The 16,229-nt window shown below is 41.5% G+C and overlaps 1 long non-coding RNA gene across 1 annotated transcript in view; it reads right to left on the minus strand.

Annotated features, from left to right (window-relative positions):
- The window catches only part of LOC309791652, a 31,923-nt gene extending 15,694 nt beyond the window's left edge, over nt 1-16,229 (minus strand). The window contains exon 1 of the long non-coding RNA XR_014291535.1: nt 16,141-16,229. This is a non-coding gene — a long non-coding RNA (uncharacterized lncRNA). The remainder of the gene's footprint in view (nt 1-16,140) is intronic.

Genomic DNA, 16,229 nt, shown 5'->3' on the forward strand with positions numbered 1-16,229 from the left:
ATTTCATATCTAGAGTTGTTTTAGAGCCCCAAGGATGCTTAGCACCTTCTGTAGATTGATACTCTTGGCAACTTCCCATTTCACTAGTGCGTTACTGGTTTTGCTTGGTTCTCGCAGGGCCCTGGGTTTCTGAGATCTTTCACCTTGCCAACGAGGTGATCTAGGAAACACGGTCATAAAGGGGAGTATATAGAAAAACATGGCTGTCCTGAAAGAAGATACCATTCCCATCTATTAAACTGGAGAATTTTTTTTAGAAAAAGAAAAACAGAAAAAAAGAAAATGAATTATCTAGAAATTAACTTGGCCAAGCATGCCAGAAAGATTGTACTAAAGGAGATTTTTACCTCCTGGATAAATGGAGAAATATACTATGTTTGTGGAAGGAAAGGCATAGCATTGTAATGGTAATTTATGTAATTAAATTATGTAATTTATGTAATTCTCACTAATATTTGGGGGAGAGGAATTGGATAAGCCAATTCGAAAGTTTGCGTGGAAGAATAAATTTCCACAAGTAGCTAAGACAAGTCATCTCAAAAATAAAAGCCAAGGTGGGAAACTTACCCTACCAGACATTAAAACATAAAGTCTAATTTTTCAAAGTGTGCTATTAATGCTAGACCAATGGAACAGAAGAAAAGAATCCAGAAACAGACTCATGTATATGGATATTTGGTATGATAGAGGTGGCAACAGAAATCAGTGGGGAAAGGGTGGATTATTTTAATGGTGTTGGGGAAAGTGAATCCACTGTATGGAATAAATAAAATTATGTACTATCTCACACCACATAAGGACAAACCTTAGCTGGTTTAAGCAGCTATAAAAAATTGAAAGGTAGGGCTTCCCTGGTGGTGCAGTGGTTGAGAGTCCACCTGCCGATGCAGGGGACGCGGGTTTGTGCCCCGGTCCGGGAGGATCCCACATGCCGCGGAGCGGCTGGGCCCGTGAGCCATGGCCGCTGAGCCTGCGCGTCCGGAGCCTGTGCTCCACAACGGGAGAGGTCACAACAGTGAGAGGCCCGCATACCGCAAAAAAAATAAAAATAAAAATAAAAATAATTGAAAGGTAAATCATTATGATATGGGGAGAAGAAAGCATTTCTTAAATAAAACATCATCAAGAAAATGATTGATAGATTTCTGTTCAATAAATGACATCACAGACAAAGTTAACAAATGATTAACAGATTGGGAAAAGGTATTTGTAACATACTTGCAACAAAATCAGTAAAGAATTAAAATCTAAGTTGTACAAGAAACTCAGTAGTAAGTCAGCAAGAAAAAAAGTCTAGCAACCCGGAGACTTCCCTGGTGGTGCAGTGGTTAAGAATCCGCCTGCCAATGCAGGGGACACGGGTTCAATCCCTGGTCTGGGAAGATCCCACATGCTCCAGGGAAACTAAGCCCGTGTGCCACAACTACTGAGCCCACATGCTTCGACTACTGAAGCCTGTGTGCCTAGAGCCTGTGCTCTGCAACAAGAGTAGCCCCCACTCGCCCCAACTAGAGAAAGCCTGCTCGCAGCAACGAAGACCCAACGCAGCCAAAAGAAAAAAAATCTAGCAACCCAAGAAAAAAATAGGCAAACTCACTTTCTGAGGAAGTTATGTAGTAAATAAACATATGAAGAGAAACTCAATTTATTAGTAACCAGAGAAAGAAAAATTAAAACAGCAATGACACACTGCTTTACATTCATCAGACTGGCCCCCAAAAAAGAAAAAATAGATAATTTCAAGTGTTGAGTAGGATAGAGAAAAAAGAACCGAATGCCTTGTAAATTAGCATAGTCATCCTGAAGAGTAATTTCAAAGTATGTAGTGGAACCAAATACATTTTAATCTATTATTTTTCAAATTGTGAGTCATGGCCCATTAATATGTTAAATAATCTGTTTAGTAGGTTGTGATTAACATTAAAAAAAGAAAGTTGACTTAAATAGAATAAAACACATCAGAATGCTTTTGTCATGACATGGATAAGGATTATTTCATGAAACTTTTGTTTTACTTGTATGTGTGTGAGGGGAACCTTACCAGATTATGATATAAAATGTATTTCTTATCATGGCCCACAGTCAAGTAAATTTGAAAGACACTGCCAGCCCTACCATCCAGTAATCCCTCCTCTGCTTAGGCACTCTAGCAAAGACAAAGAGATAGGTATAAAGATATCCACCACAGCATTGCTTATAATAGCAAAGTGATGGCAGCCACATCAGTCTGAAAATGAATTTATAAAAAATGAAGACAGGGGCTTCCCTGGTGGCACAGTGGTTGAGAGTCCGCCTGCCGATGCAGGGCACATGGGTTCGTGCCCCGGTCTGGGAAGATCCCACATGCCATGGGGCGGCTGGGCCCGTGGGCCATGGCCACTGAGCCTGCGCGTCTGGAGCCTGTGCCCCGCAGCAGGAGAGGCCGCAGCAGTGAGAGGCCCGCGTACCGCAAAAGCAAAAAAAAAAAAAAAAAATGAAGACAAAAATTAAACAGTAGTTACATAACATAGAGTTAACAGTAATCTCAGAAACAGTATTGGTTGAACAAAAAGGGACAATAGAATAAAATACATAACACAATAGAATTTACATGAGGTTTTAAAAATGCCCTCCCAAATCAATATTATATATTGCTTGTGGATACACATACATGTAAATAATGTTTTGAGGGTGGAATGTCTAAGTTTATACATGTGACACATCCAAGTGAGTGGGTGTCTGGTGGTGGTGGTGGGAGCTGTGAAATTATGGCATTGTGATGGCAAACAACAAAAAAATCACAGGAGCTAGTTTTAGAGAATGGGGAATAGTGTATAGGCTCCTGGAGAGAGTAAAGAGTGTTCCAAAATTGTTAGGGGAGATTTGTCAATAGTTATTAAAGGCCTTGAAAAAATGCATCCTTTTGACCCAGTGATTTCATTTCTAGTGAACCCACTATGGATGTGTCAGCAATTTAACTGGGAGAGTATTTCTTTCTTTCTTTCTTTCTTTCTTCTTTGGCCACGCTGCGCAGCTTGTGGGATCGAACCCAAACCCAGGGCCCCTGGCAGTGAGGGCACAGAGTCCTACCTACTGGACCATCAGGGAATTCCTGGGAGAGTATTTCTTTAAATATTAACATGAGTGTAAAAACAGTTAGGATGAGTTAAATAATATGGAATGTTATTCAATAATTTAAAATAGTGACATAGAGGTATTTATTGTTGTGGGAAAATGTTTATGATAGAAAGCTAAGTGGGAATAAAACAAAACACAGGCCATGAAACTACTTAGGGTGTGAGACCTTTGAAATGCACTTACATGAAAAAGAAGAAGAAAACATCTCAGGTTTAAAAATGGCAATCTCTGGGTGGTTTGATTAAGAAGATTTTCCATTTTTGCTTTGTGCTTAGTTTTTCCCTAAATTTCCTAAAATGTGCAAAAATTATTTCATAAGAAAATTTACTTATTTTGATGTGAAAAGTGAGCAGGCTATCCAGATGATCTGTTAAATGGAAGGAACTAGTCCGAGAAGAGAACCAGGCACAAAACTATCAGGATGGGACACCAGGAGATGGGCAAGAAGGTCAGAAGCAGGGAGGGTGAGAAGAAACGTCTAGAGAACAGAGGGCCTTGCGGTGGTGACTTATCCAGACTCTACAGTGTGGGGGCTTGGCTGGAAGGGAGGGGTTCAAGATGCAGAGTCTTGGCCCCAACTCCAGCCCAGCGGCTGGAACGTTACCTCCTGCAGGCTCCAGACTCCCAGTGTCTGGACCCCAACAACTCCAGGCCTTGATTTCTCATCACTCTCCTGTTGGCCAGGCTGGAAGCAATGATTCCCCAAGTGTGGATATTGAACTCTGTCCACCAAGTGGACCCTGAGCCACTGTCAGCCTCAGCTGGGTGAAGCCAGAGGGAAGTAGGGCAGGGTTCCTTGAGGGTCAGATGCCATAGCCTCAGGTCTACCAGGTGCATACATGAACCAAGAAAATGGTCAGCACTGGGATGGAAAGAATGTCTTAGTATGTACAGTTGTTCCCCCTTATCCGTGGGGGATACATTCCAAGACCCCCAATGGATGCCTAAAATTGCACAAGTACCAAACCCTGTATATAATTTTTCCTATACGACATACATACGATAAAGTTTCATTTATAAATCAGGCACAGTAAGAGATTAACAACAATAACTAATCATAAAATCGAACACTTACAACAGTATACTGTAATAGAAGTTATGTGAATGTGGTCTCTCTCTCAAAATATTGTACAAATTTCATGTCTTTTCCATCATAATGAAGCACTTATCATGCACTGTGGCCACAAGTTGCAGTTTGAGATGTGACAGCAAAACCAGCACACGTCTCTTCCCTGTGGTGTGCAGGGTCTCAGTTCCCCGACCAGGGATCGAACCTGTTCCCCGGGCAGTGGGAGTACGGAGTCTTAGCCACTGGACTGCCAGGGAAGTCCCTAGCATACATTTCTTTTTCCTTCTTCACAATTTCATGGATAGAAGATTCATTCTTACTGTAGATCTTAGCAACTTCAGTATGTTTTTTTCCTTTCCTTACAAAGTCAAGACCTTTCACCTTTCCATTAAAGGAAGCACTTTATGGCATCTCTTTGGTATATCCGAATTGCCAGCATCACTACTCTTGCGCTTTGGGGCCATTATTAAGTAAAATAAGCGTCACTTGCACACAAGTACTACAGCATTGTGACAGTCAATCTGATAACCAGGACAGGTGGCATAAACTGGACAAAGGGATGATTCATGTCCAGAGTGGGACAGCATGAGATTTCATCACACTACTCAGAATGGCATGCAATTAAAAACGTATGAATGGTTTATTTCTGGAATTTTCCATTTAATATTCTTGGACCTACAGTTGACTACAGGTAACTGAATTTGCAGATAAGGGAGGAACTTCTGTATTGTTAAATATCAAATTACCACAAACAGTCTTGAAAATGGCATGCATACATTTCTTGTCTCACAGTTTCTGTGGGTCAGGAGTCAGGACAGGGCTCACTGCATCCTCTGATTCAGGGTCTCTCACGAGGCTGCAATCAAGGTGTCAGCCAGGGCTGGGCTCTCATCCGAACGCTCAAAAGGGGAAGAATATGCCTCTGAGATCACATGGTTTTTGGCAACATTAGGTTCCTCTGGGCTTTTGGACTGAAGGTCCTAGTTCCTAGCTGGCTGTCGGCCAGAGCTTCCCTTGGGCCTCCCCAGCATGGCCACTTGCTTCAAGCATGCAAGCTGAGAAGGCAAGAGAGAGCGTATGTCGGGGATGTGGAAGTCACCATCTTACATAATCTAATTACAGGAGTGATGGGCCATCACTTTGGCCAATTTTTACTGGTTAGAAGCAAGTCACAGGTTGCACCCTCTCTCAAGGGTATTCGTGGGTGCCCTGTGTCTGGGTATGAATCCAGGAGGCAATGGTCATCTTAGAGTCAACCCACTACAAAGGACAACCTAGAGAAACCAAGCCTAAGCAAGATGGTCTGAGACTAAAGAGTGGGATGGGGACGCCCAGTGGTAGGATGACCAATCATCCCGGTTTATGCAGAACTGTCCCAATTATGAAAGTACATCCTGGGAAACCCCTTAATCCTAAGGAAACCAGAACTGTTGGTCACCCTACCTAGAGGAACAGATGATTTTCGATCATCTCCATTTCACTGAGAAAGTCTTCATTCAGTGCTACTGTGTCTTATCACTTCTCTAGAGTGTCAATCAGCCTTTTATCAGAGAGGCTGCTGACTTCAGACTCAAGCCTTCTGCAAGCCGCAGTATCTCCCTATAATTTAATATTGTTTCAGTTTTGTCCTATTTATTTATTCGGTCACCTTCTATTTATGGTAAGTGATACTGGTGCTTCATCTATAGTAGTAGTATAAAATTTTCATCTCAAATAAATGTATCTAAACAAGAAGTCAATTTAAGGAATAGTAACAAAATAGTAATATTTGTGGCTTATGACTACTGCACAAACCAAGAAGGCCGATACCATCTTCCCACTCATCTCCATTATTGCCTCTCTGATTGCATGTTGTACCACCTTCCCCCTTCATTCATCTACACCAGCCACACTGGCCTCCTTTCCTTTTTCCCAACGCACCAGGCATACTCCCACCTCAGGGCCTTTGCACTTGCTGTTTCCTCTGCCTCTAACACTCTCTGGTTATCTGCATGAGTTACCCCTTCAGATCTTTGCTCAAATGTCACCTTCTCATGAAGCTTCCCTGGCCATCCTGCATAACGTTATAAATCCTTCTCCAGACACTCTCAATTCTCCTTCTCTACTTTATATACATTTTTTTTCAACATCACTTCCGACCATCTAAACACTATACACAGTTTTTTACTTATTTCTCTTCTTCATTTTCTGTTTCTCCCCACCAGAATATCATCTTCATGAGGACAGAAATTTTTTGTCTGTTTGGGCATTGTTTTCTGCTCTTCCTGGGACCTAGAGCAGTGCCTGACTCAAAGGAAGTGTGCAGTAAATATTTACTATCCAAGGGCTCTGTGATGTGTGAGTGAGTCATCCCGGTTCAGAGGTACAGGGCTGGGGAGATGGCTACCATTACCTTCCTCGTCCCCCACATGTTTCTCCCACGGTCCAGGAGAAACCTGCATCCACTTTCCTCCCTCCTTCCTGCACCTTTCTTCCCTGAATCAGAAACAAAGACACCTGCCATTAAAATCCACATTTAGAGGTGTCCTGGAGAAGCTCTGGCTGAGTCTGGGGTTACTTGGTTTCAAGAAATAAAACAAGGAGTGGGTTTTATTGAAGGGATGCCGGGCAATGTCAAAGACTCATTGGCACAAAATATAGTCAGGTGAGTGTATCCGCTGGGATGCTTTTTGGTGACTGAGAACAAAATCAGAAAGCTCAAAGCAGTATGTATTAAACAGTAATGAAATGTACATGCTAACAATTACACTAAGCCACCTAAGTAGGGCAGCTCCAAGGTTGGTTAATTCAGTGGCTCAATGACATCATTAAGGATCTGGGTTCTTTCTTTTACCTGCTCTGCCATCCAGTTTTTTAGGTTTGTCCTAATTTAGCTTCCCTCCTGGTTGCAATGACTATATGCCCAGCAATGGAAAAGGCAGTGTTTCTCTCTAATGTGTTTATTTTTTAACTGTGAGGGAAGCTTTCCAAGGAGCTGCTTGTCCCCAAAGTTTCACTCGCATCACGTTGGTCGGAATTGAGTCATATGCATAAACTAAAGGCTGGCAGGAGGAATGGCTGTGGAGTGGAGGGTGAATTACCCAGATACAAACAGAGGAAGGGGCAGGAAGATGGATTTGGGTAGGCAACCCAACATGTATGTTTCAGACAATCTTATGAAGAAATGAAATTGAGAACTGAAAAAATCAAGGCATCAAGTTTGTCCTTTCCCTATTTCCACAGCTTGATTTTCTCTGTTCATCTCTACAGAGCTTTTTTTCACCCTCTTGCTTCTCTGGGAAATCTGGCTTTCCTCGCCCCACATGGCCCCGACAAGGCTCCTTTGGCCCCAACTTAATTTCTCCTCGCAACTCAAGTACAAGACTCAGTAGTGAATATATTAGCCAGGATAGACTAATGGCTGCAACACAGAAGTCTAAAATCTCAGTGACTTCAGACAATAAAGTTTTATTTCTTGCTGGTAGTGCAGTCTAATTTGCATGCGGTGTGTGCATGCTCTGCTCTATGTAGTCATTTAGTCACCCAGTTAACTCCTGTTGCCTCTGCCCTCCTCTAAGTTTTGGAGCACTCTCCATTCAGCTGGGAGATGGGGAAAGCTCCAGGGTTTTATGGGACAGGCTTGTAAGTGACATCTATCACTTCCTTCTATATTCCATTATTCAGATCTGTCACATGGGCTCCTTCTGATTACAAAGGAGGCTGGGAAGCACAGTCTAGCAGTGCCTATAAGAAAAAGTTACAGAAATCGTATGGACTCTATGAACCCTGAGAAGACTTTGCCTCAATTAGTTACTCTGTTTTATCAAGATGGTAACCTGAGCTAAGACGGGGGGAAAACGTAGTCTTAGGAAGGTCAGGGTCTGGGGGATGAGATACTTTTTAATTTTGCCGTGAAATCTTTCTTTTTTTATTGAAGTATAGTTGATTTACAGTGTTGTTTCTCATGTACAGCAAAGTGATTCAGATAGGTAAATAGTTAGGTGGATTCTTTTTCATATTCTTTTCCATCATGGTTTGTTACAGAATATCGAATATAGTTCCCTGTGCTATACAGTAGGACCTTGTTGTTTATCAGTTTTATATATAGTAATTTATACCTGCTAATTCCAAACTCCTAATTTATCCTTCCCCCCTTCCCCTTTGGTAACCATAAATTTGTTTTCTATGTCTATGAGTCTGGTTCTGCTTTGTAAATACGTTCATTTGTATCATATTTTAGATTCCACGTATAAGTGATATCATATGATATTTGTCTTTCTATTTCTGATTTACCTCACTTAGTTTGATAGTCTTTAGGTCCATCCATGTTACTGCAAATTCTACCATTAAATCTTTATTTTTAAAATTTTTTTATTTGGCTGAGCACGGTCTTAGTTGTGACACGCAGGATCTTCGTTGTGGCGTGTGGGATCATTTAGTTGCAGCATGCGAACAGTTAGTTGAGGCATGTGGGATCTAGTTCCCTGACCAGGGATTGAACCTGGACCCCCTGCACTGGGGGAGAGTTTTAGCCACTGGACCACCAGGGAAGTCCCTGCCATGATATCTTACACACTAGTGGAGGATACAACATTTCACATGGGCAGTTTTAGTAAGTGTCAATATGTAACATGCATATACTCCTTGAATTTACTTTGCCACTTCTAGAAATAGATTCTAAGGAATTAATAGGCCAACAACGCAATGAGATATATGTGGGGATGCACTTCACAGAATTGTTTATAATATTCTAAGTTAGATACAGCCTAATTGTCATTAACAAAGGAATGATTAAATTACAGGGACATAGAGACATCCCCCTGATGGAGCACTATGTATATTTGTTGATATTAAAATATATCCATGTAATAATGAATATTTTATAAAAGGTGACAAAACCTGATCTTGTTTACTTAAAAGCGAATGAAATTTTCTGCATGATGAGAGGTCTGGAAAGAAGTTCATCAAAATGTTAGTCATTTATATCCAAAAAACACACCCATATAATCCATGATTGATGACAAAGGGGCCACAGTGGGGAAAGATGGTATTTTCAATAAATGGTATTAGATCAGTTGGATCTTTATGTAGGAAAAAAATAAACCTTGACTCTTTACCTTGCATTATACATTAACACAATTTAAAATGCATCATAGATGTAAATGTGAAAACTAAAACTCACTACACAGCCACAAGAATAAGTAAAATTTAAAAAGATGAATAATACAAAGTGTTGGTAAGGATATAGAGCAACTGGAACTCATCTATTGCTGATAAGAGTGTAAACTGGTGTAACTACTTTGGAAAAGGTTTAGAAGTACCCATTAAAAATAAACACATGAGGGCTTCCTTGGTGGCGCAGTGGTTGAGAGTCCGCCTGCTGATGCAGGGGATGTGGGTTCGTGCCCCGGCCAGGGAAGATCCCACATGCCGCGGAGCGGCTGGGCCCGTGAGCCATGGCCGCTGAGCCTGCGCGTCCGGAGCCTGTGCTCCGTAACGGGAGAGGCCACAACAGTGAGAGACCTGCATACCGCAAAATAAATAAATAAATAAAATTAAAAAAAAAATAGAAGAAACACATGACCACACTACATCTCAGTAATTTGACTTGTAGGTATATATCCAAGAGAGATGGGTGCTTATATTATTCACCAAAAAATGTTCATCGTAGTAGTTCATATATTAGTTCATTTATAATACAGTCATTTCTTGGTATTCAAGGGGGATTGGTTCCTGGACCCCTGTGGATACCAAAATCCATGGATGCTCAAGTCCCTTATTTAAACGATGTAGTACAGTCATTCCTCCATATCTGCGGGTTCCACACAATGTAGAAATCTGCTGTATCTAACTTAGAGTATTATAAACAACTCCGTGAAGAACAGCCACAGGCGATGTAGAAACTGTGGAAACAGAGGGCCGACTGTAGTCATAAACTGGAATCAACCCAAATATCCATCAATTAGTAGAATAAACAAATAAATGGTGGTGTAGTCATATAATGGAGTACTATATAGCAATAAAAGAGAATGAATTAGAATTATGTGCAACAATATGGATGAATCTCACATCCACGATGATGAGAAAAATTAATTAGAAACAAAATTAAATAATATATGATTCCATTAACACCAATGTTGAAGAACATGGGAAATGTTGCAAACAGAGGAGGAGAGAACACTTTCCAACTCATGCTATGGAGCCAATGTTACTCTGATCCCAAGTGAATGGACTCTCACTCCTGCTATGCCTCATGTACTTATTTTTTTTTTAATAAAGTGGTTTTTAAATTTATTTTTTGACTGTGTTGGGTCTTCTTTGCTGTGCATGGGCTTTCTCTAGTTGCCGCGAGCAGGGCTACTCTTCGTTGTAGGGCGCGGGCTTCTCATTGCGGTGGCTTCTCTTGCTGCAGAGCACGGGCTCTAGGCGCACAGGCTTCAGTACTTGTGGCGCGTGAGCTCAGTAGTTGTGGCACACGGGCTTAGTTGCTCTGTGGCATGTGGGATCATCCCGGACCAGGGCTCGAACCCATGTCCCCTGCATTGGCAGGCAAATTCTTAACCACTGCGCCACCATGAAAGTCCCCCTTATGTTCTTATTTATTCAGTAATAACTGCTACAAGGATGAAGTAAAATCATGGATGGGAAAGCAGTTTGGAAACTGCCCCGTTTTTGAAGATGGGGAAGTAGAGGACCAAGAGGACATGAATGCCATGGTTAAGGAAGGGCACATGGCACAACAGTGGGAGAGAGGCCACTCTCCTGGTACCAGGATAGGATGGGTATGGGAGGATGGAGGAATATCCAGCTACTTCTCAGTGGCTACCATTGGACATGGAGGTGAAATCAGAGCTGACCCACGTAGCATAATTTGTTTGGCACCAAAAGTTTTCTTTATGCCCACTTTCCCTTAATCTTAAGAGCTTGTTACAGCATCTTGAAGGAAGAGACCACTCTTGGAAAATATATTGCAAATGAAGCTCAGATGAATTCCAAGAGGCCCCATCCCCAAAGCTTTTCTGTCCACCTGCCTTTGCTGACCATCTTGGATGCTCAGCCTTTGTTAGTTATAATAATACTCATGGGTGATTTGGACAGGGGCCATGCATTAACCTGTGATTTCACATGAATTCAGCAGCAAGTGCCAGGTTTTATGCTGACTGATTCCTTTCTGGCTCAAGAGAGCTGTTGGGTGCAGAGTGAGAGGCAAGGTGGGAAAGGCCCTTAACTGGGGCTACTTCTGAGAGGGACAGGTCTAAGTGAGACTGGTGAAGAAGAAGGAGAAGAAAGGGAAGAAGGAGAAGAAAATTGATGATGGCTAATATTTTTTTATTAAAGTAAAGTGGATTTACAATGTTGGGTTAATTTCTGCTATAGAGCAAAGTGATTCAGTTATACATATACATACATTCTTTTTTATATGCTTTTCCGTTATGGTTTATCACAGGATATTGAATATAGTTCCCTGTGCTATACAGTAGGACTTTGTTGTTTATCCATTCTATATACAATAGTTTGCATCTACCAACCCCAAACTCCCACTCCATCCCTCCTGCATCCATCCTCCCTCTTGGCAACCACAAGTCTGTTCTCTATGTCTCTGTGTGAGTCTGTTTCTGTTTCACAGATAAGTTCATTCGTGTCATATTTTAGATTCCACATATAAGTGACATCGTATGGTATTTGTCTTTCTCCTTCTGACTTACTTCACTTAGTATGACAATCTCTAGATCCATCCATGTTGCTGCAAATGTCATTATCTCATTCTTTTTTATGGCTGAGTAATGTTCCATTGTATATATGTACCACATCTTCTTTAGACGATGGCTAATATTTATTGAGCTACTACTATTTGCCAACTATCCTATGAGGTATATTATTAGTTTCCCTGATTTACAGATGAGCAAACTAAAGCTCAGAGAGGTGAAACAACTTACTCAATATTACACAGCTAGTGACTTTCAGAGACTAGTTCCTTCCAGAGCTCAGTTTCGAACTCCTGACTATCCAACCCGAGGGAGTTACTCACAGAAGTGGAAAGAACATCCAAACCAACTTGGACTCAAAAAGATGTCAGAGCTGGGAGGGCATTTAGTGGTCGTCCTATGCCACTCCCCTTTTGACACTTGAGGCCCGGAGAGAGAGACTGTCTTCCCCAGGGTCACACCAGGAACTTTTGAAAGAGCAAATCTTAACCTTGCTCTAGGCTGCTAGATCCCAGCTGGCTCCTCCTTTTGATCTGGGTGCCATCAAAGGAGAGCTTCAGATGTCAAGGTTGCCTGGTGGGAGAAGGGGTACAGTAGGAAAAGGTTCTGGGTCCTGGAAAGAAGAGTCCACTGTTTACACCCAGACAGGGCCTCCCTTGGCTTGGGAGAGCAGATGATGGCTTGTGAAATGGCAGATGGTTGCTCTGGGCAGCTTAGGCTACTTCCTCATTCCCAGGAGACTGGATATTGACACATGCTCCCACTGAATCCATGTTGCTGGACTCAGAGTTAACAAGGAGTTAGTGTGTAACCCTGGCCCAAGTGACACACTGACACTTCAACTATTTACGAATTGTTGATACTCACACCTTATTAGGTGAAAAGTGTATTTAAATTTTTTTATTCAGAAAAATACATGCTCATGGTAAAAAAAAAAACCTACGCCATAGAGAAGGGCGTAAAGCAAAATATACTGACTCCCACCTGAAAGTTTTCTTATTTCCCAGAGGAAACCATAGTTAATAGCTTCTTGTATATTGCTCCTGAAATTTACATGTCTATTAAAGATAAATATTTAAATATGAATATATATGTATATGCATATATACGTATATATACATATGTATATAAACACATACACACAGATGGGATCATATTATATATACTATTCAGATTTTGTTTTTTTATTTAATTGTATATCTAGGATATCAGTGCATATGGAGACCTACATTGTTCTTTAAAATGACTGTAGAATTCCCTGTATGGATGTACCATAATTTATTTAATGGACCTATAGGTTTTTTCCAGTCTCTTGCTGTTATAACAATGCTACTACAAACATTCTTATACATATTATACATGTGCATATATGCAGGTAAATCTGTAGAATAAATTCATAGAAGTGGAATTGCTGAGTAAAATGGTAAATTTCTAAATTAAATGATTTGTAGATGTGACTATTCGATAGATACCAACAAATTAATCTCCAAAGAGTTTCCATCAATTAATATATACTCCCACCAATGGTGTGTGTCTGTGTCTATTTCCCTGCTCCCACTTCCATACAGTTTATTGTTAAGCAATTTCTTCTTTGTTAGACTGAAAAGTCAAAAATGATGGTTCACTTTTATTTTAATTGACATTTCCTTAATTGTGAGAGATACTGAATAACATTTTGCTATTTATGTCAGTGAACTGTCTGTTCAAGTCCTTTCTCCATTTCCTATTGGAGCAATGGCCTGTCCATATTGTTTTGTAAGAGCTCTTTATATATTGAGGAAATACATCTTTTTTTTTTTTAGCCTTTAAAAACTTACTGTAGTTTTATAATGTTTTACTATCTGATAGAGCTTATTGTCTCTCATTGTTCTTCCTTACTCTCCCCAACTCCACATTTCCTGACAATTTTTACATGTTTGTTTTTCCTTATGAACTGTAAAAATCAGCTTGTCTAGTTCCAAAGGTTCTTTTCCATTTTTTTCTCCATTATTTCTAAAACTCTTTTACAGGATTATCCCATTTAGCCTTGAAGCCACTGAATGAGGTTTGTGGGCTCATTTGCCAAATGAGAAAACTGATACCCAAATTGTGTTTTAGCCTTGCCTAAGGTCACACAGGAGGTTTCTTATGGCAAGAATCTGCCCCACCTCAAGACCCCTGCCTCCTCCTCCACCCCCTGCTTTGTGTGTGTGTGTGTGTGTGTGTGTGTGTGTGTGTGTGTTGGTTGAGGATGACTCAGGAAGTATAGCAGCCCTTGAAAGAGAGGTGGCCCAAACCAGGTGTGCAATAAAGCCTGACTTAATTCCTTCTGTCTTCCTATCTCTAACGATCTCTCTCCCTCTCTTTTGTTCTCTGCCTCTTGTGTCTCTCTGTTATTATGTCCCTCTTTTCTAGTCTCTGACTCTTTCTACCCTTTGTTTCCTTCTTTCTCTGTCTCTTGTCCAAAGGGGTGGTTTATTGGGGGCAGAAATCACCTCTCTTACCCAGTTCCTTTAGTTATTTTTATTTTTCTTTTAAGCATAAGGTCCCTCACCAAACAGTATGTGAAGATGCTCTTGGTGGACAAGAGGAAGGTATGTTCCTGCCCCACTTCGCTCCCTGTTCCCTCACATGCTTGTTTCCTGCCACGAGAGCACATCAGGTTCTTACCTAGAGGGAAAACAGAGGCTGGTAGTGATAGGAAGGAAGTGACAGGAAGCAGTGGATTGAGCCCTGCAGTGACAGTGGGTCCTGGCTTTGTGTCAGCTCTGCCTGACCCTCCAGATGACCCATGACTGGGCCCTGCCATTCTGTGGCTTTAGGGGATCCCCTGGCGTGCTCCATAACTGTGCATAGCTCTTTGCAGTTTTTAAAGGAATCTCCATAAGGGAGGTGGGGCAAGGGTGCTTTATCCATTCTATGGGTCCAGAGCAGGCATAGGCTTTATCCAAGGTTACACAAGAAAGTGGTGGCAGAGGCACTTAATGGCCTCTGCTATACTAGGACCCTCCCACCCAGCTTCTAGCTGAGGCCTGGCCCTTAGTAAAGTGCTGATGAGAATTTGCTGAAATATACTGTCTGCCACAATGATGATGATAATAGTTAATATAGAAAGCACTTACTATGCACTATGCAATGTGCTAAGTGTTTTATATGCAGTATCTCACTTAACTCCCCCACTTCCCCACTCCCAGCCCCATCAGGTGTCATCCGCATTTTATAGATGAGAGAACAAAGACACAGAGAAACTAAGTAATTTGTCTAAGAGAGATAACTATATAGCTAGTAAACGTTAGTACAATTGAGATGAATGGGTGGGTGGGTGGATAGTTGGATGGATGGATGGATGAATGGTTGAATGGATGGATGGATGGTTGAATGGATGGACGGAAGCATAAAGTAATGGTTAGGATGGTTAGGTAGTAGGCTAGGGGACTTGGAGTTACTAAAAGATCTTTATATGTCTATCCCCATCAGCTCAGTCATGTATTAGCTACTTAAAGGCAAAGATTAACCCAAGAAAAAAAAACCAAGAAAATTTCAATCTGTCAGTCCACATAGAGAAGTCCACACACAGCAGCATTCACACACAGTCAAGGATAAATTCACACTGACCAGGATGTAGGGAGCCAGATACACACACATGTGGACAAGAACAGAAATCTGACACTGATACCTAAATATAACCAACACAGCCCAGTTACATACACACACATGTAGACACTGATACACTAAGAGGTAAGGCAGACACTGAGAAGGACACACTATTAATAGGAGACATCAGCACATACCCACTCAAGCAGATACAGACCCACACAGATTGGGACACATGGCTCATGCACACAGAGAATGGATAAGCGCTCTCTTGTGTCTCTGTCTCTGTCTTTCTCTGTCTCTCTGTCTCTCTCTCTCTCTCTCTCACACACGCACACACACACCAGTGCATACAAAGACCAGGAGGCATGTTGTATTTAAAGCCAGTCTGGATTCACTTAACACAAGGATATGCATCTTGCAAGGACATGTTTAGAGACAAGGTCATTCACAGACAAGGACACAGATATGCAGAAGTGCCCATCTATTCAGAGACATACACACAGAGATGTTTTACACACACACACACACACACACACACACACATATACATACACACACACACACTCACACACCCCTACCCCAACAGGCAGAACAATAACAGGATCAGTCTTTTTCTCGCTGACAAAGCAGCAACCAGGGCCCTCTTGGGTTTAGCTACATTCCAGCACCTTTTACTTCTAGAAAGGCACTCACCTGGGTCTTGCTACACATGCAGAGTTTTGGGGCCACTTCCCTCCATGCTTCATCTTAGAGGAGAGATGCTGAAGAGCAGGAGTTCCATC

This window comes from Mesoplodon mirus, assembly GCF_964341445.2.
Source record: "Mesoplodon mirus genome assembly, chromosome: 15".
Lineage (NCBI taxonomy): Eukaryota > Metazoa > Chordata > Mammalia > Artiodactyla > Ziphiidae > Mesoplodon > Mesoplodon mirus.